The 21,656-nt window shown below is 35.5% G+C and overlaps 1 pseudogene; it reads right to left on the bottom strand.

The window, feature by feature from the left end:
- Positions 1–313: 313 nt before the first annotated feature.
- On the bottom strand, positions 314–950 carry LOC121228947 (amino acid transporter AVT6E-like; annotated as a pseudogene).
- Positions 951–21,656: the final 20,706 nt, after the last annotated feature.

Below are 21,656 nucleotides of genomic sequence, written 5' to 3'. Positions count from 1 at the left end.
AAGACCATTATGAGGAGAAATAGGACCAAGCTCAATACCATTAAAAGACAGTAAGTTACATTGTATACATATTATCATTGCAATTTGGTATAAATATTTCCTATTATCCCAGCAATGCCAACTATCACAGCCAGTATTAACATTAACCACGACAAAAATTTTTCTACTCTGCTCAAGCTTATGCTCTCTTCTTGCTGGCTTATCCTCAATGCAATTAGAGCAGGGAACGTAAAACCTAAGGAAATAGCTATTGTTGCTCCAGTAAATTTGAAAGCTGTCCATATATTTGGGATCATAGTAAGATCCAATAAGCTTAATTAGGGAACGTAAAATGTGGGCTCATCCTTGGAGCCTCTATCTTCCCCTCAATAAGCTTAATGAATGCAACAGCAAAGCAAACCACAACGAAAACAACAGCGAGAGCTACCGAAGCAGCCGAAGTCATGCTCAATGAATCAATCCTATCTAACACGCAAAGTGGAGCAAGAAAAACAACCATAACAACCAAAACCAATAACTTCCTATGATCCCAAAAAACATGTCCTAACCACTTATCAAAAACCCCAATATGATGAACCGAACCAGACATAACATCACCCATAATAATCAAATAAACTATCAGGACACCTGCATTGTTGACAATTATGCAAATCTTAGACAAAACCCTAGCAGTTCTCCCCATTGCAATTTGCACAACTTCCCCATAAGATCTAGCTTTACAAGAAATTGCAAACCTAATCAACATCTCGACACTAATTTCAGACAAAATCCCAACCAGGTTTATCCAAAAAATTCCCTAAAACAAGCCCCAGAACCTTCATAGGAGTAGCTAAAGCCATGATTCCAGCACCAATAATTGTGGTGGTTAAGTTAAAAATAGCACTAGAAACACCAGACCCCACATTGGGTTTACTTAAAACAAGGGTATAACCATCCAGATCAAACCCATTTCAAACCATTTCAAACCAAAAAAAAAGGCAAGTAATACATGAAAAAACAAACAAACAAAACCACACAAGGAAACTAAGACAAAACAAAACAAACGCCCCAAGTACGAAAGTTGAGTTGCTTTAACACGCAAAAACTGAAGGATTAGATTAATTGGTCTAGACCATAGTTGAACTAAATTCAGTGTTCTATAAGGTGACTTTTGGTTTAAGTAATATTTTCGAATTCAATAGGCTGACCTTACCGCTAGTTCATCATTGACGATATTTTAAGGAAAGAAAAGAAATACTGTTGAAGATTCAAGGACCCAACGAATAAAGTGAAAGAAAAAAGCGATATGGCTTAGCAGTTACCAGAAAGTTTGGGATCGATCGGTGAATAGTTGACGTATGAAGAGTTGGCTCTTCTGGTTCTGGTTCAGATGAAATCGAGTGAGAGAGAAGTGCTTTACTACTTTTTCATAACATTTAGAAATTGAGCTTTGTACGAATCAACTAACCCTGATTTGTCGATAAAATGAATCGATAGGGCTTTCTTCTTGTATGTTTTTCAGTTGATGATCATTGGGATAAAACCCTAAATATGAAGCATATCACCATCAACGAGAGGAAAGGGAAAATAATTAGGGATTTCGGGGATGGGGGAACAGATTAAGGGAAAGAAAGGGGACTTGGGAAAAATGTTAGGGATTTTGGGTTTGGGGAATTAGGGGATGATTTGGGGAAAAAGAAAGAGGGGTTTTCTGTTTTAGGGATTTAGGGAAGGAAGTGATGAAATGGGGGAAAATTACTTAACAAAAATCGAAACTGATTTCGGGTAAAGGGCATAAACCACAGAAGAGAAAAAACGACGCCGTTTCAAATAAGGAAATTTTGTGGCGTTTTCAGAAACGCTCCGGTAATGAGCCCTTTTGCGGCGTTTTCAGTAAAGCGCCACTAACGCCCTTTTATCTACACTACAAAACGACGCCGTTCTAATACGAGTTGTGGCGTTTATATTAGAAACGCCGCTAAAGCCGCTACTATTCAGAGGAAACAATGCCGTTTTACTCTAATGTATATTGAAGTTTTATGGCGTTTTCTAAAAAAACGTCGCTATTTCCTATCTTTTGCCGCGTTTTATGTATAAACGCCACTAATACGTGAATATTTTATAAAAATTGATCAAAATTTAAAACTATATATATTTAGAATTTCTTTTAAATTATATCTAAATAATGTTACTGTGATGTACAAAATATATATTTCAATCTTCAATATATTAGGTTTAGTACTAATTCGCAAGAATATCATAAAATTCTAAATATTGGTTCAGTCTTCAATAATAATATACCTTAAACTTTAAACCTCAAACTATAAACTTACACTCTAATTAAACCCTAACTATAGTTAAAATTTTATTTTTGTTTTAATACACATTTTAAAATACATATTATGTATGCATATAAATTAATTAAATAAAAACATGATGCTATTTATTATATCAAAATTAATTAAATATTTTACAAGATCTAGATCAAATTACAGTTCATGTACACAATTGCACACTAAACCACTTTTCATATATATATTTATATATATTTTAAAATAATAATTTATATATATTTATCTTATATACATTTATCTTCTACATTAAAATCCAAAATTATACTCTAAATTTAAAACCCTAAACTTCAGACTCTAAACCCTAAACCTTGGACCACAAACACAAAACCCCTAACCCCAAACGTTAAACCCCAAAACCATTCGGTAACCCCTAAACCAACCATAACTCCTAGACCATAAAGCCCAAACTATAAAGTGTACTTTAAAAACTGTTAACCCTAATTAACCATAATATTCGTAGACATATTTTTTGGAATTCGTGTGGCCAATGTTAGTGTAGTACAAATTAAAACACACATGTATATATGTTTATATTCTTATATTAAATAATATGAGTATATACAAAATAGCTTGAATCTTAGTAAAATCCAAATGTTCTTCAGTTAATTTCTAGCTAGCTAATAGTATCATTTCCTTAAACCCTTAACCTAAACTTACACCCTAAATATATATTATAATCTTAATATATATTAGAAGTTTAATATATATATAACAAGGGACAAAAGTAATTCAAATAGAATCTTAATGCTTACCAAAACTCTAAAATAAATTAATTTTTTATCATTAATCATAACCTCTAATCCCTAATAGCATAACCCCTAAAACATATATATGTACCTATTTTTAAAATAATAATTTATATTTATCTTATTTAGATTTATATTATAAAAAAATCCAAGATACACAAGTTAAGTAGTTTACCATATTTACCTCTAAATTCCAAACCCCAAATCCCAAATCTTAAACTCTAGGCCCTAAACACTAAACCATAACCCATAAACTAAATTACTTTTTTGCGGCATTTTTCCAAAAGCGCCGCTAAAACATCGGCCTATAGCGGCGTTTTTCCAAAAGCGCCGCTAAAACCTCGGCCTATAGCAGCGTTTTTCCAGAAGCGCCGCTAAAACCTCGACCTATAGCGGCGTTTTTCCAAAAGCGCCGCTATTGTTCAGTTTTTAGCGGCGTTTGGGCCAAAAACGCCACTATTGCTCAGTTTTTAGTAGCGTTTGGATCAAAAACGCCGCTATTGCTCTATTTTTTGCGGTGTTTTATTGCAAACGCCGCGAATGTAAAATATTTGCGGCGTTTTTTGTTCAAACGCCACTAAAAACGCCGCTAAAGCCCTATTTTCCTGTAGTGAATCTATCAAGTATTAATAACTTTTTACTATTAAATAATATTTTTACTACTATATTGTAGGAAGCCTCGTCTGGTCAAAAAGTTGGACGCCTTCAACTTTTTGACATACGCACAGGAAAAAAGATGGAACTCCGATGTCATCTGAGGCTGCAGAAATTATGGTATATTTACTTAATAAAAATTGATTCATTATAAATATTTATAATATTTAATTATAATGTTTTAATTCGTCGTTTTTATTAGTGTAATTTAAATAATGATATGTTGTATTCCTTTTTATTGTATATTTCGTTTCTAACTCTTTAACTGATTTATTAGGAGAAACTAAAAGATAAGATGACAGAGTATGAAGCGACTGCTTCGACTGATAGTTCTGTTAATTTTGAGGATATTGATAACAGAATTATCAATGAAGTTTTGGGTCCTGAAAGGTATGGTCAGGTTAGATTTCAAGGATCTGGTGTTAACCCGACCCAATATTTTGGATCCACCTCGCACCAATACATGCCTTCCGGGAGTCAAAGTCAAGCTGAAGTTTAGAGGTTAAAAGATCAGATAGTTCAGATACAAGCTAGCACAGATGAGCAAATTTCTCAACTTAGAGCGGAGGTAGCAGCGAGGGAGGCGGAGCAGAATAGGAAATACAATGAACTCCAGCAGCAGCTTCAGTCTATGATGACTATGGTCCACCAATTTCAAAATCCGCCATCATAGACATTTGTTGTCTTGTAACTTTTAACATTATTTTAAGAATATTTTGAATATTCATTTACAATTTATATAATATATTTTTCGTATAATTTTGTATTATTTAAATTTGCGTGTCTTGGTTTTGTTGGATTTCATGGTATATTTGCTGTTTTTTATTGAATTTCTTGCAGGAGGGTTGGATATAGGTGTAAAAATACATATTGCAAAACTAGGAAAATTAGCGGCGTTTTTTAAAAAAGCGCCGCTAAAAGTACAGGTCTATAGCGGCGTTTTTTATAAAAGTGCCGCTAAAGGTCCTGGTCTTTAGCAGCGTTTTTTTATAAAAGCGCCGCTAAAAGTACAGGTCTATAGCGGCGTTTTTATAAAAGCGCCGCTAAAGGTCCTGGTTTCTAGCGGCATTTTTTAAAAAAGGTCCTGGTCTTTGGCGGCATTTTTATAAGAGCGCCGCTAAAGGTCCTGGTCTTTAGCGAGGTTTTTCTAAAAAACGCCGCTAATTTTTGTGGCGTTGCATATAGCGACGTTTTTTGCGGCGCTTCGGAAAGCGCTGCTAAAGGCAAAAAAAAATGCCGCTAAAAGTCTGTTTTCCTGTAGTGTATAATCTGAAACACTGATGTAGGCTAGATACGCCTCACATCCGTTACGAACCAACTTTTCCGCCCTCAATGCAGAAATCACATTCGATAAGTGGTTTCGACGTTCCCCAATTACGACTACCTCGCTATCCACCTCAATTCTCAGTACAAACTTTTTTATGGCACAATCTAAGCTCACTCAGTGTTTAACCAACCTGTCCATTCCCAGTATCAGATCAAACTCTCCAAAAGGCAGTTCCATCATATTAGCCAGAAAAATAGCCCCTTGAACCTCTATAGGAATGTCTCTAAACAACTTATTTACCCTTACTGATTATCCCAGCGGACTCTATATAGTTACCTCACTTGCAGTGCTCTTAACCAAGATACCCAAGTTCTTGAACACAGTACAACTATATAAGAGTGAGTGGATCCTATATCTATCAGTGCAGTATAAGGTACATTATAAATAAGTAATGTACCCATGATAATGTACGGAGCATCTCCATCCTCTCGGCGACATGCAGCATAAACTAAAACCGGCTGCCTCGCCTCAGTATGATCAGTACCTTTCCCTAGTGCTCTCTAACCATAGCCTAACCCATTACCACCTTTGGCCTGACCACTACCTCTTGGTGGCTGCTAAACTACTCTCAGTGGTGGTGCAGTACCAGTACTCGGAGCTTGCATCTGATCGGACCTCCGCGGACACTCTCTAATACGTTGCTCTAATGAACTACACCTCAAACAAGCCCCAGTTATTTTCCAACACGATGGCGTCTACCACAGTCAGTATACGGCGGCTGCCCAACAGCAGTATTAAGAGCCCCAAATCTGATTGGCCCATCAACTCTGACCTTTTTCTTAGGCCTCTGAATGGAACTTGAGGGCTTCGAATCCCTATTGCTCCTACCTCTCTCTCGATTTTTGTGCTCAACGCGCTTTACTTCCTCAGTGATCTTCGCCTTATCAACCAGTGCAGCAAAGTCTCGCTCCCTCTGTGGAGCTATCAGAACCCTCAAATTATCCCTGAGGCCATCCTCGAAGCAAACACGTCGCTCATACTCAGTTGCCACCATACCTTGCGCATAGCGGTTCAGTCTCAAAAATTCGGCCTCATACTCGGCCACCGATCTATCTCTCTGAGTCAGATTTAGGAACTCCCTCCTACTGGCATCTACATAAACTTCCCCTGGAAAGCAGCCTTAAAGATTTGCCAGGTCAGTCGATCAGGCTGAGTACCCTCCTTAACAGTGAGCCACCACTGATATTCCTCATCACGTAGCAGTGATACAACAACCTTTAATTTCTGCTCAGGAGTGTAGTACAGATCATCTATAATCCTCTCTATGGCGTCTATCCAGTACTCAGCCATATTAGGGGCAACTCCAGCAATACCCCTGAAAAGTTTAGCTCCGTTAGACCAGAGTCATTCTGTAACTGACCCGCAGCCTCCGGCTCCAGTATTGGGCGCTTTCTAAAATCCTCAACATGGCCTGGGACAGTGCTCGTCCCCAGTCAATCGATCATGCGATCCAGTCTCAGTCACAGGAAAAGCTAGTGTCTCACTAGTATCCAAATTATGCAGATTGCTAGATGACGAAGACCCAGCTCGAGCACCTCTACAGCCTCTACCATGGCCTCTTGTACCCTATCCATGAGTACCTCTGGTGCTCATCGTCTAATTGTGTTTTATCTGTATTAACAGTTTTATGCACTAGTTTACAGTTCCAGTGTTTTTTAACAGATATTTTATTAAAACTGTATCAGAAGCGTAAAGTTTGTTTCGTACATCGCAGTGTCAATCAATGTCTATCAATTTTACTACAGTCTCAGTGTGCACTATTTTAAGTGTTTTTAATACAGTCTATCTATAGTAGTCTTAGTATATACTACCTATAGTACTTTCAAGATATACTATCAAAAACAATTTCAGTTAATTGACAATTTCAAAAAACTTACTGGGTCGGTGCTAGAGACTCAGTGTACCACACTTTCAATAAAAACATTTAGAAATCAGTTCTCAGAAATCACGTCTTAAAAACCCACATCCACAGCCAGGTTTTGCAGCCTGACTCTGATAGCACTAAATGTAACACCCTAAACTCGGTCTGGTCGTTATGGCCGATTTTGATAGTGTCACATGTTAATGGATTTGAAAACCGTAACTTCTGTTGAAAACTGTAACTTTACTTCAAACATTTTCCTTTTAGAATCTTTTCGTTATTAATTATTAATTCTATTATCATTTTCATTAATCATTCGAAATCTTTTAAAACATTTATTCTATGCGGAAGCTTTTAAAATAGTCTACGTATTCATAAGTAATTTGTTAAAATGTTTGGTTCTTTGGAAAACTTGAGTTTTCCTAAAACTAGTAGTTATAATCCATAACCAATAAAAATCCCAAATTTAAGAAAAATCCATAGAGGACATATTTACAATAAAATTTCCAAACAAAACTTAAAATCATAATTAAGTACTAAAAAGAGTCAAATAAGGTTGTGTGGCCACCGCTGAGCCCTCCGCCGCACCGATCCGCCCACACCTAGGGATTACATGTATAGATAAATCAAAGGGGTGAGTTTACGAAAACTCAGTGTATAATCCCCATTTAAAACAAGCAAACAAAATCCAGTCACAGACTAGGCTTTAAGCCCTTTTAGTATTAGATTTAGTTTTAGTTAGGGCGTTAGCCCATTTCAGTATCAGTAATCAATACAGTAACAAATATACAATCACAAAATTCCTACCCAGCCAGCCTCTACACACCATCTCCGTCCAACCCTACACTCCATGTGGGGATATAATCAACCAACCCATCCCTACACTCCAAAAAGTACCGAATGCGGCACTAGACAGTAGTTTGCAACTGAGCTGCCAGTAAATTAGGCCCAAGGCCTTTCTGTACACTTCCTCCGAATAATACCAACCACAACCTAATGTAATGTAACATACAGTAATGGCATGCTATATCATGGAAACACTGCATACCATATTAGCTCATTAAATATCATCATGCTCGCTAACATGTAAATATATATATATCAGTCTTACAGTCATTTTAGTTAATTAGGGGTCTAGGTAAGCTTACCAACCCTACAGCAGGCTCAGAGTCGTCTCGAGTGACTTGTGCAACCTTAGTAACAAAATAGTGGAGATGGACTCATACGCCCATGTTGTAGGCCCGTGTGGCCCAACACATCCGTGTGGCCCACATAGCCCAAAATGGCCTTGGCCTTGTAGATCACACGGCCTGACCCAAAAATCTCACAATCCTTTGTGGTTCACTCGTGTGGCCCACACCACCCAATTTGGTTCGGGTCGTGTATCGTACACGACCTGTCTCATCGATCACACACCCATGTTCAATTACACAGCCCATTTGGGGCTTTTTGCCAATTACCATTTTCAGTTTGTAGGTACACACCTGATACAGTTTTGGTATGCAATCTCTCCTGAGATAACCAGCACCTAAAAACGACAATCCAAAGTCCAAAATCAGTCACGATTCAAAAGTAAACCACTACCATTAAACCCACAACAATCAATCTCCAAATTCGTTGCTTACGCTTAACGCTCCTAAAGTTCTTAACTATGGTCCTAAGGGAAACCACATTCCTTTCAATTTGCGGCTGCCAAAACAAGAATTCAACACTAATGAAGAGTTAAGAACTTCACAAACTAATAAAAGAAAAACTTATCCGACACAAATGAGGCATAATCCTCTTACCTATCAACTTACCAACCGAATGTAGCCAATGTTGTACAGAAAGAAGAAAAATTGGAGAGAAAATAAAAATCGATGAAATAGAGAGAATGTGGGAGTGTCAAGAATTTGGTAATAGGGAAATCGAGAAACAACTCACCACCAGAGAAAAGAACAAACTTTGGCAATAAGGGGGATTTGGGAAAAGCAAAAATGATAGCAAAACTTGAGAACCAGAGTGAAAAGCTGAATTTGCAAAAAGAGAAGTAAGAGGAAGGAAACAAAATCAGCAGAGGTTTTGGCAGAGACGAAAACCGTCAGAAAATCTAAAAGAGTGAGGAAGGAGAGCTGAATTTATAACCACCCAATTTCAGATATTTTCAAACTCCTTACACCTAATTTTTCTCCCTATATCCTTAGTTCCATTGTCCAAAATTGACCACCACTTCCTCTCAACTACCAAATTCAAATTTCACTCAAACACTTCAGCATTTTTAGCTAAACCAAAACACCCTTATGGCACAGGTAGCAAAATTAAACCCTTGTTTGTGCAAGGACTCGAACTTCAGACTTCTAGCTTATTTACACTCCACTGAACCACCAGACCAGCAGGCCCATACTGACATATTTATCAACATTTAATTATAAGCCTACTGACTAGAGACAAGGTTTTGTTCAGAAAAATACAAAAAATTTTCCCAAGACAAGCCTTGAACTTAAGACCTCTCACACTCACCCAGAGCACTTAACAATTGAAGTAGATACACAGTTTTGTCATAAATTCAAGGAAACAAATATACAAACTTTGGGGCGTTACAGCTAACTTGAGTCAAGATTTTTGGATTCATCATCTGGTTTACAATCCCCTACTACCGGTGTCTCTAATTGAAAAGTGTTGGATTAAACCCTCTCGCGATATCGTTAAAATCAACTTTGATGCTACTATTTCATCAGAGAAGATATGTTTTGGGATGATTGCACGCAACTCAAATGGGTTGTGCTTGGGGGAGGGACGCTATTGATACGGAGATGAAAGCTGATTGGGAGAAGCTTAAAGCGCTTGAAGAAAGTATTAATTTTGCAAAAGCTTTCAATTTCCATAAAGTACATTTTGAAACTGATTGTGTCAGTCTGGTTAACCGCATAAACAAAAGAGGTCATGATGTTACACTGTTGGGCTATTATACCGAGGTGATGTGCGAGCAACTGGAGAAGTTTAATTCTTCCAATGTGTTGTGGGCCAATAAATGTTGTAATAAGATAGCTTATTTTATTTGTAAGTAGGCTATTGTTAATAATTGTAATTAGACTTTTAAATGGGATTACCTCGAGAATAATCATGATTTGGTGATGAAAGATTTAATAAATTGATGTTTGACCTTTGGGTCTTTTCATCAAAAAGAAAAAATAAAAACATAATAATTTACTCGTCAGATTGGTGATTCTGAAACCACTGTTTCGATTCTATTGAAAATGGGCTGTTAAACTCTCCTTCTCTAAGGGAAATTTCGTCCCCGAAAATCTTACTAGAAAATAAGTTTGAGTATTGCATTTTCATAGCTTCTTCTAATTCCTAAGTAGCCTCTTCTATGCTTTTATTTCTCAATTCTTTAACTTCCCGAGCAAAAAGTCTGATAGGTTCTTCACTTATTTGTTCACTTATTTATGTATTCTCTTATTTTTTATTCGCATATCTATTCTCATTATTACCATTGCATTTTTACTCTTGTTTTGCCATAGCATATCCAGTTATTCATTAATTCCACGTATTGCTTATATCATTACTCCATTAATTGCCACTACATATTTATCATTGACTTTGCCATAGCATTAATTGCATTTTATTATAATAACTTAACCACTTTTGGTCCTCAATCTGATTCCTGTGGGAACGATGCTCACTCATCACTTTATTACTTGAATCAACGTGTATAATTGCAAAAATCGCACATTATATTCACACGTGACACTGAGCTTCCAATATAAATGATTTTGTCATAAAACTTGCAAAACAATCAGAAGATGATGTTCATGCTCTGTTGAAGATTTTGAATAAATCAAAATGTTGTCAATGAAAACTACCACAAATTGATCTAGATAGGGCTAGAAGGTACGATTTATGAGATCCATGAATGTCGTAAGAGCGTTCATCAAACTGAAAGGAATCACTAGAAATTCACATTGTGACAGAAAAGGTTAAACAACACCCTATCATAGAAAAATCAAATCATTTTGCTGATGGAAATGCTACAACAAAATGATATTAGTAACATGAAGGATGACTAGCTCTACCATTTCCTCAATGATTCCAGAATTATAAACAAGATGCACAATTCAAATTATTTTTGGATGTTTTAAAACAAATTTACATTAACATATCCCTAGTCAAAGCATTGGAGAAAATGCCCAACTATGTAAAATTCATGAAAGACATATTGTTGAAAAAGCCCATATTGGGAGAAGTTGAAACTGTTGCTCTCACTGAAGGGTGCACAATAATGTTGCCTCTAAAGTTAAAACCTAGTAACTTTTTGTATCCCTTGTTCAATTGGAAATTGTTATGTTGGTAAGGCGTTATGTGATTTAGGAGTGAGTATAAATCTAAGGCCTATGTTTATTTTTAAAAAGCCAGGAATTGGGAAAGCGAGACCTACTACGATTACGTTGTAACTGGGTGATCTATCCTATGCCCATCCATAAGGAAAAATTTAATACGTGCTGGTAAGAGTAGATAAATTTATCTTTCCTACAAATTTTCTTATTTTGGAATTTGAAGTTGACCAAAATGTACTAATTATTCTGGAAGATGTAGAACTTTAATCAATGTGCAGAAAGGTGAATTGACCATGAGGGTGAATTTACAAAAAAAACATGTTACTTTTAATGTGTTTGATCTTTGAAATGTGCAAACGAAAATGAAGAGTGACGTGTCATTGACTTGATAGAAACAGCAGGAAGGAAGAGTTCATGAGATTTTGCCACAGTAATTCTGATAGTGATGAAGATTGATTTGAGCAGAGACCCTTGTGCACTTTGTTGGAGAAAAATAGACCTTTCAATTTGATTGAACAATGCTTGGTAGCTCATATATATCCTCATAGAGTTGTTGATTTCAAGGACATGAAAACATTGGAAACATTAAAAGTTAATGGACAACGTGTGAAGCACTACTAAGGTGCTCATGTGGAATGAGACAAGCGATCCATTGACCTCTGCGATGGCCATAGGCCATGGTACGGGTATTTCAGAGAGAAGTTAACTTAATTTGGCTACGGGCCATGGTATAGGTACTCTAGGATAAGTTAACTTGATTTGGCTACGGGCCATGGTATAGATACTTATCGATTGAGATCTTGAGTATCCAACTTTTATTACAAATGGTTCAAAGGGTAAACGAATGATGTGGTTGAGAAAGAGGTTAGTACAAAGTGATACAAGTATGTATGGAACCTATTTGGGTATTACATTGAGAAAGTTTAATGAGATGGTATTTAATCATGTTTTGAGACATGAGAAAGGTTTGTGGTTAATATGGTTATTATTTGGTAATGAGTAATTGATTGAATTACATTTATGTGATGAATTGAGTTATTCACTTATGAACTTACTAGGCTATGAAGCTTACTTTGTGTTATTTGTCTATGTTTTATGGTGAATCAAAGCTAGCTCGGATCCAGGAGTCGTCAAGAACATCATATCACTATCAAACACCTAAGTAGGTACTTTTGAATTGTGTATATTTGGTATATGGCATGTATAGGCTACTTATGGTATTTTGGTTGTGAATATAGCCGTGAGAGTTGGCTTGTAAATGATGTTAATGTTTACGTGTGTTTAGCTATTAGAAATGGCTTGTAAATGTATAGGTCTGGTTGTATATATGTAGCCATGAGTGAAGGCTTATTTTAGGCATGTTTGGTATGAAAATGGTTGTGGTATTACAGTTCCAAATGGTTAATTGATTTATGGAGATTAATGCTTGAGAAATACTTTGATAAAGTATGATTTTATAAATTGAGATGATAAGTATTTGAATAGGTATTTGGCATTGACTTGAATGTTGAATTTGGTTGAATTAGATATGGTATGAAATGTGCATTTGGATGATGATTTTGGCTGCCTATTTGTAATATGAAATGGGTAAACATGAGTAAGGGTGGCAAATTGGCCTTACAAATGGCCTATTTTTGTCTACATGGGCAGAGACACGGCGTATGTCTCAGCCGTGTGCGACACATGGTCATTGTAACACCCCAAACCCGGCCTAGAAGTTTGGCTCGAACTTGGCGTGTCACATTGAAGTGTTTTTCAAAAACCATGTTTCCATTAAAAACCCTTCTTAATAATTAAAAACTTATACCCTTTTTAAACCTTGTTAGAAAACCTCAGCTGAATAACATTCTTAACAACTTTGTAAAAATCTTGGTAGTTGCGGAAACTTACTTTAAAAACAATTGCGGTTACGTGATGTTTTGAATAACAATAGTTGCTTTGGAAAATCGTGTTCCAATACTAGCAATTATAAGAACAATAAATAAAATTCCAAATTTGAAATCCAGAAAATTACAACGGCTTTACTACAACCCACATAAAATAATTTAAAGGTAATAATCAAAACTGTAACATAAACAGTGTGTGTGGCTTCCTCCGAGCCCCTAGCAACCCCGATCCATCTAAGGCTGGAAATTACCAAAAAGGTTAATAAACGGGGTGAGTTTACGAAAACTCAGTGTGAAATCCCCTACTATAAAAAGGAACAGTCAGTTATCTAAAAGAATTAAAAGTCCGGTCCCAGCCTTACTTACAATTTCAGTACCAATCGGGTCTTAGCCCATTACAACAGACAGTACTAGATGGACCTTAGCCCATTATAGAATAAGAAACATTATCAGAACTGGAACCAAAATGAGAACCAGAATCAGAATCAGTAACAGAATCAGAATCAGAATCAATATTAGTAACAGAATCAGAATCAGAATCAGTAACAGAATCAGAATCAGAATCAGTATTAGTAACAGAATCAGAATCAGAATCAGAATTAGGTGACAGAATCAGAATCAGAATGTGAATGCAATCCCAACCCAATCCAGCCGTATACACCCCCGTACCAACCTTACACCATGTGGGGAGACAACTCGACCCACCCATCCGCTAAACACCACAGAATTTGCAGCATGGCTGCCAGAACAGATATCGTGACAGAGTCACCAGATACAGATATTGTGGCAGAGCCACCAGAATCAGATAATGTGGCAAACCCACCTAACAGAATACGTGGCACAAAGCCATAGATAACTCTAATAACTTCGACACATAGCCATCAGTGACGGTAATATAACTGGCGCACAACCTTCGGTAAATATGATCGACACAGAGTCGTCAACAAATATGTTAGGCACATAGCTATATGTAAATACGTTTGGCACGAAGCCATAGTCAAGATGGCACAAAGCCATATTTAGGTTGGCACAGAGCCATTAATAACGGGTCTATAATCGGCACGAAGCCCACAACAACGGCACACAGCCTTCGGTAGCGTGATCGGCACTTAGCCATCGATCGGTCAACAGATATTGTGACAGAGTCACCAAATACAGATATTGTGGCAGAGCCACTAGAACAGATATTTGTGGCATAGCCACCAGAACGCTTCCTCCGTACAAAATCCCAACCCATGCAACATGTCATGTATGCAGAATGTCATGCCCATATTTGAATCCAACAATCACAGTCAAGTCATTCATATCACCAACATATATTCACAATCAAATCCGTCAAACACACAGTCGAAGTCAGTCACTTGCCCACAAGGGCAAAACAGTCATTTAACACCCTAGGGGCAAAATGGTAATTTTACCCTACAAGGGTATCTCAGTAATTCTACCCTACAGGGGTATTTCGGTATTTCTACCCTACAAGGGTATTTCGATAATTCTACCCTACAGGGGTATTTTGGTAATTCTATCCTATAAGGGTATTTCAGTAATTCTACCCTATAGGGGTATTTCAGAAATTCTACCCTACAGGGGTATTTTAGTAATTTCACAATTAAGGGTAAAACGATAATTTTGTAAATCGAGGGTAAAACGATAATTTTGTAAACTGAGGGTAAACCAGTAATTCTGTAAATCAAGGGTAAAACGGTAATTTTACTAATCGAGGGTAAAACGGTAATTCTGTAAATCGAGGGTAAAATAGTAATTCTGTAAACTGGGGGTAAAACGGTAATTCTGTAAATCGAGGGTAAAATAGTAATTCTATAAACTGAGGGTAAAACAGTAATTCTGTAAATCGAGGGTAAAACGGTAATTTTACAAATCGGGGGTAAAACGGTAATTCTATAAATTGAGGGTAAAATAGTAATTCTGTAAACTGAGGGTAAAATGGTAATTCTGTAAATCGAGGGTAAAATAGTAATTCTGTAAACCGAGGGTAAAATGGTAATTCTGTAAATCGAGGGTAAAACGGTAAATCTATAAATCGAGGGAAAATGGTAATTCTGTAAATCGGGAGTACTTTGGTAATTTTACAAGTCGAGGGCATTCCAGTAATTGGTAAACTAAAGTATTCTAAACATGGATAACAATACGAATGGGCCTAAAGCCTATTCTCGGCCCAAATGGGCCCACACGCTCGTGTGGCCCTTTTAGCCCAAACCTAGCCACAGATATGCGATTCACCTAGCCTAGTCCAATATTTACTACACAATCAAACAACTTATCCAATTGGGCCCGTAGGCCCATTGGGCCCACATAGCCCCTTTCGGCCCATCGCGGCCCGAAGTAGCCATCCAACAACAAGAGTAGTGATAAATACACACCTGATTGGAGACTGGAGTTAATCCACGCTCTGAGCACTCTTAGCCGACGCCCAACCCAAACGAGCACGCCATAAAGCGAAAGGGATCAGCCAAGAAAGGTACCTTTACTCTCCTCATGGTTCTTTCTATTTAAAGCCAGCTTCCCGTCCACTCTTATGTTAGCTTCCCGATGTGGGATCCCTCCAACATCAGAGTTTAAATTCAACACCAACTCTTGCCGCCCCCTGTTAGCAAAATAAATGCTCTTTACTTGCTATGGGATTCGAACCCATGCCTCCCCTCAAATGCTCTACACGCCACTTGCCACTAAGCCATAAGGTTTTTTGTGTCACAATTTCTCCAACAATATTCTTAAGGCCTACCTACTACACCCAGGGTTTTATTCACCTTAAACCAATTTTTTTGCTAGAGTCCAGCTTTAAACCCAGGACTTCTCCAACATTTCTCAACACACTTAACCACTAAAACAAGCCTTCATTAACGAAATTTGCATGCACAACAGAATATTATAAGCTGCTTTCAACCGCTCCCATGCTCAAGGCCCAAAACTTCTAGGCCCAAATTCAGGGTGTTACACTCAGGTCATGCTGAGGTACTTTTAATTCCTGTTTTTCAAAATCAACTCATATTGCGAGAGGTGAGTTGAGCCTCAGGTCACGCTGAGGTATTTTTAATTCCTGTTTTTCAAAAAATCAACTCATATTGCGAAAGGTGACTTGAGCCTCAGGTCACGCGAGGTATTTTCAATTTATGTTTCAAATATCAACTCATATTGCGAGAAGTGAGTTGAGCCTCGGGTCACATGTCGAGGTATTTTCAAAATCTATTTTTTTCAAATCTCTGTTTGTCAAAAATCAACTCATATTGCGAGAGGTGAGTTGAGCCTTAGGACATGCTGAGGTATTTTCAATTTCTGCTTTTCAATTTATGTGTTTCAAAAAAATCAACTCATATTGCGAGAGGTGAGTTGAGCCTCAGGACACGCTGAGGTAATTTTAATTTCTGTTCATCAAAAAAATCAACTCATATTGCGAGAGGTGAGTTGAGCCTCAGGACACGCTGAGGTATTTTCAATTTCTTTTTTTTTCAATTTATATTTTTCAAAAATCAACTCATATTACGAGAGGTGAGTTGAGCCTTGGGTCACATGTCGAGGTTTTTTCAAATTCTATTATCATATCTGTTTTCAAAAATCAACTCATATTGCGAGAGGTGAGTTGAGCCTTGGCTCATGCACTGAGCTATTTTAAATTTCTGTTTTAATGTCTGTTTTAAAGAGTCAATTCATGTTGCGAGAAATGAGTTGAGTTCAAGATCACATACCGAGTAAAGAATAAAGATTGGAGCTGATTGAAGACACCATATTTTGTCTCCCTGAAGTTGTAGTGGAGTTGATCAAGGATATCAAATCTGAAGTCGTAGAAGGAAAAACCACAAACCTTATCTCACTAAGCGATAGAAGAGCAAATTGAAATTGTAGATCTCATCTTTCTGAAGATATAGGGAAGCAGATCGAAGCCACAAATTTCATACCCTCGAAGTTATATTGGAGTAGATTGAAGCTACAAGGCATATGTCAGAAGATGCAGCGGATTGAACCAAAGCTACAAGACGCGTTGGACTAGAAGGAGACTACTTGAACAAGAAGAGCACCAAAGAAGTCAAGACTCGGCAAGATCAGACAAAATTGGCCTTTCTTTGTGTCTTTGCTCTATTCCCGTTACACGACAATGAGCAAAGAGAGGCAGCTGTTATAGGCCAATTTTGGGCCTATTTACAATCAAACCCGAGAGGCCAAATTATTAAGCCAAAACCTAATTACAAAAAAACCAACCTACTAAACTAACCCAACTACCCATACAAATTAACCCAAAGCCCATTACAATAACCAGACCCAATTACAATAACTAAACCCACCCTTAGCCCAACACTAATCAAACCCATACTCGGAGCCCAATAACCTAGCCCAATCACAAAACCCTAAAGCTACCAGCCACCGACCTAACCCCCACTTGCCTCTGACGTCCCTGTAGCACCGTCCCATCGGTCACCTCCACCTCCCATGGTACCTGCAAGCAGTAAATGGGAAGAGACAGTAAAAACAATAAAAAAGAATTGTAAAAGGCTATAAAAAGCCAAGTTCAAAATCTTTTGATAGGGCTCGACAGTTCAAACACAAAAATAAGAAAAAAACATTCGATTCCAGAGTAAAAATAGCAATTCAATCAGCATTTAAATACAAGAATAGCATCCAAGCAAACCAAATACCAAAGATCGAAGAATCAAAGGTGTGAAAAACCTAATGTGATTCTATTTTTACTTTAGCTACTATTTTAGGTTCATCTTTGTACACACATATATTAAAAAACACCAAATATATGAAAATATAATACAAAAAAAGATAACAAAAAAAAACAAAAAATCTAACCTTTTTGAACTTCCGGCCACCGTGTACGGTGGTCAGCGCCGCGATGGACAGTGGTCCGACAGTTGGACCGGTGACCGGCCCATGGCCAGAAATCTCGTTTCTCTCTCGCTCTCCCCCTTTTTTTTCTTTCCCCGGTTCCAAATGAATTTTTTAAAATTTTTTTAACTTTTATAGGGACCAAAATGGTGCGTTTTGGTCCCTTCCCATTTTAACGAAAAATGGTATATTTCGCAATCGGTCCTTTCGCTTTTCTGATACTTCATAATTAAGTCTTTATGGATTTTTAATTTGGCCCCATAATTCTTCGTGGTGTTCAATTTAGTCCCCACTGATACGCTGCGTTTTGATGGAAAGGAGTAATTGTTGTTTTGGTCCTCCTAGGTTACGCGCGTGTTGCATTTTGATCCTTTTTCTTTGTTTCTTTTTAAAATCGCCCCAAAACTTCGTTTTTGCTTCAAATTTAGTCCTTTTTTCAGATTTAAGTTTATTTTCAAATTATTTTTGCTATTTTATTATTTATATTATTACTGTTATTTTTATTCCTCTTATTATTTATTATCAATATATTATTATTATAGCTACTATTATTATTTCTAAATATATATATATGACGTATATATTTTTTTAATATTATAATATATTTATGTAATATTATTAATAAGTTATTTTTTTAATATTAATAGTATTTATATTAGGTATATATTATGTAAGTATTCTAATCATATATATACATACTTTTTTCATATCATTATATATATATGTTCTTAATATCATACTTTTGTTGTTATGTATATATCTTAATATTGTTAGTTATATATCTTTTATAATATTGTATGCATATTTCTAATACCATTGTATATTTCTAACGTCATTATTATTTATATATATATGTACGTATTTATGTATCATATGAATAGTTTTTTTATTATTATCACTTCTAATATATATATCGTATGTGTTTATATATACATCATGTATATTTTTATTTTTTATTATTTTTATTATTAATTATATGTTTTTTATATTATCCTTATTATTATTAATCTTAAGTATATGTTTTATTATATATATATGTCTTTAATATATATATAGGTATATATTTATGTAACATTGTTAATAGTTTTTTTAACATCATTATTTCCAATGCGTATATATTATGTAAATATTTTAATGTTATATTATATATGCATTTCTTTTATTACGTGTATATTTTTTTTAATATTGTATTTTTATATATCATGTATACATTTCGAACACCACGCTATATTTTTACGTATTACATCATGTATATATTTTTCATATATGTTATGTACATACATTTTTCAATATTTTATATATATATATTATTATGTATATACTTTAACATTACTAGTTATATATATTTTTACTACTTTATGTATATTTCAAATATTATATATAGTATATTTCTAACATTATTACTATTTATATATATGTATATATATATTATGTATATCATTATTACATATGTATATTCATTGTTTTTTTCGTGTTTGATACTATTATTACGTTTAATCTCGCATGCATTGTTATTGTTTTTTTAATATTATTGTCATATTTGTTATGTGCTTTGATATATTTCTAACTCTTGTCTCCTGCCTATTTTATATCATTTTGTTATTCACTACTTTAAAGACGTTTTTACTCATGTTCTTTTAATTTCAATAAGCAAGGCAACATACCGATTTAACATTAAGTCATTGATTTCATCGCTTTGTTGGGTGAACATCAATCGGTTTGTGTTAAAACGGTATGACCTACTCAAAAACCAAAAAAACTAAAAATTCTCATTTTTGATCGGATCACGACTAAATGTTATATCGAACTCGCAATTTTGAAATTCAAGACAATGCATGTTTAATGAGATACCAATTTTGGGCATCGCGGGGGTGCTAATACCTTCCTCGTGCGTAACTGACTCCCGAACCCTATTTTTCTCTGGATTTTCACGTAGATCCAAATTCAGCCTTCATTTTTGTTCAAGAATAAGTTTTCTTTTCTAAAAAACGATGATTTATTAGGTGTCCGATCACACCTAGAAAAATGATCGGTGGTAACTCCCTTTTCTAATAAAATCAAAAATCGGTTTTCAAATTTCCAATAAGTCACCTCAATTAGCGACCGAAAGCAAAATTTTACGTCGCTACAATGAGCATAAAACTTGGTTGATGAATGAGTTCATTTGTTATTATATATTTCTATGCCTTGAGTGTATTATCTGTATGAATTGGTATTCCAAATGAGTTAATGAGAAAACTTCTAGTATGAAATAATCTGAGTTCGAAATAAAATATCATGAAAACGTACTTGAAATACATTGGTATGTCTTGTATATGCTATTTGAATTCATAAATGTGAAAAGTAAATGTATGTGGAAATATGAGATGATGATATCTGTACATGGAATTTATTGATGAATACGTACATCCAAATTTATATGATAGATTTTAGTGAACATTGAAATTGGGCTCAATAAGTGATTTGGCAATTTAAATCGTGATTGGTAGGAAGAGTTAATGAATTGCATATTTATGAATTGTTACACGTATTTGTCTGAAATACAAGGAAGTGATGGTAATTGATACATGGAAATATGAAACTATGATATATATAAAACATGGAATATGTTTGATAAATGTGTTCATTCATAATTATGGAATAATGTACCTCATGTCTGCTATTTGCATAAAGATGATATTTCAAATACTTTGGTGAATAAAGCTTAAATATGAAATAGTATGAAATCAAAACAAATTGTTATGAAAATGTATTTAAATTATCTGTAAGTGTTTCGTGCTTCCCGGTAATGCATCGTACTCTATTCCGGCGACAGATACGGGTAGGGGGTGTTACATAGTATGTGAACTGTATTTAATTTTATTTAGATTAAATGTTATACTATGCTCTTACTAAGCTTTGTAAGCTTATCGGTTCTTATAAATTATTTTATAGATAAATGTTGCTAACAGTTTGGAAGAATCATACAATCGACTCACACTATCCATCTAAATTTGTAGTTTTTGTATATCCTACGGTAGTGGCATGTATATATGGATAAATATGTTGGTTTGGTACACTTTTATACTTTACCAAACTATGTCTCTTGGTTCTCTTAATATGCTTGTAAATAAGGTTCTTCTTGATGTAATTAGAATGGTTGAAAATGCTTAATTGTGGTATGTTTTGGTATTTATTTGAACTAGGTTATCATGCATGAAATGAGGCATTATTGACATGTTTTGTTAGTTGATGTTTTGACATAATTGTGGTGTCTTTGAATGGCACATTGGTTAGTTGATTTAGGGTGTCTAAAATGGCATGTTTATGTAGTTGTGAATGATGTTTAAGTCCACTGGATGTAGGCTTAAATGCTCAAATGGAAATGTGTATTAGATCTGAGGACAGGTTAAATTATGATATCCGTATGTCTATGGTGCACTAAAGTTACGAGAATTTGTAGAACTTATAGAACGGGTTCAGAAAATTGAAGAAATTTGCAAAAGTAAACGACAGTTGAATTTGAAATTTTGAGATTTTAATAAAAATAGGTCGTTCAAGTTTGCTCAAACATCTCCATTGAAGAAATTTAGAAATGACACAAGTCGATCGGCTACCCCTTTAAAGTGCACTAGTAGAGAGAAAACCAGGAAAAACAAATTCCAGTATGTTAATTCTCTAGCGACTAGTATTAAAAGTGTAAGAAATG

The sequence above is a fragment of the Gossypium hirsutum genome, chromosome A05, assembly GCF_007990345.1.
Source record: "Gossypium hirsutum isolate 1008001.06 chromosome A05, Gossypium_hirsutum_v2.1, whole genome shotgun sequence".
In the NCBI taxonomy this organism is placed as follows: Eukaryota; Viridiplantae; Streptophyta; class Magnoliopsida; order Malvales; family Malvaceae; genus Gossypium; species Gossypium hirsutum.
Note: the sequence above shows the minus strand (reverse complement) of the source record. Positions and strands in the feature narration are given on the sequence as shown.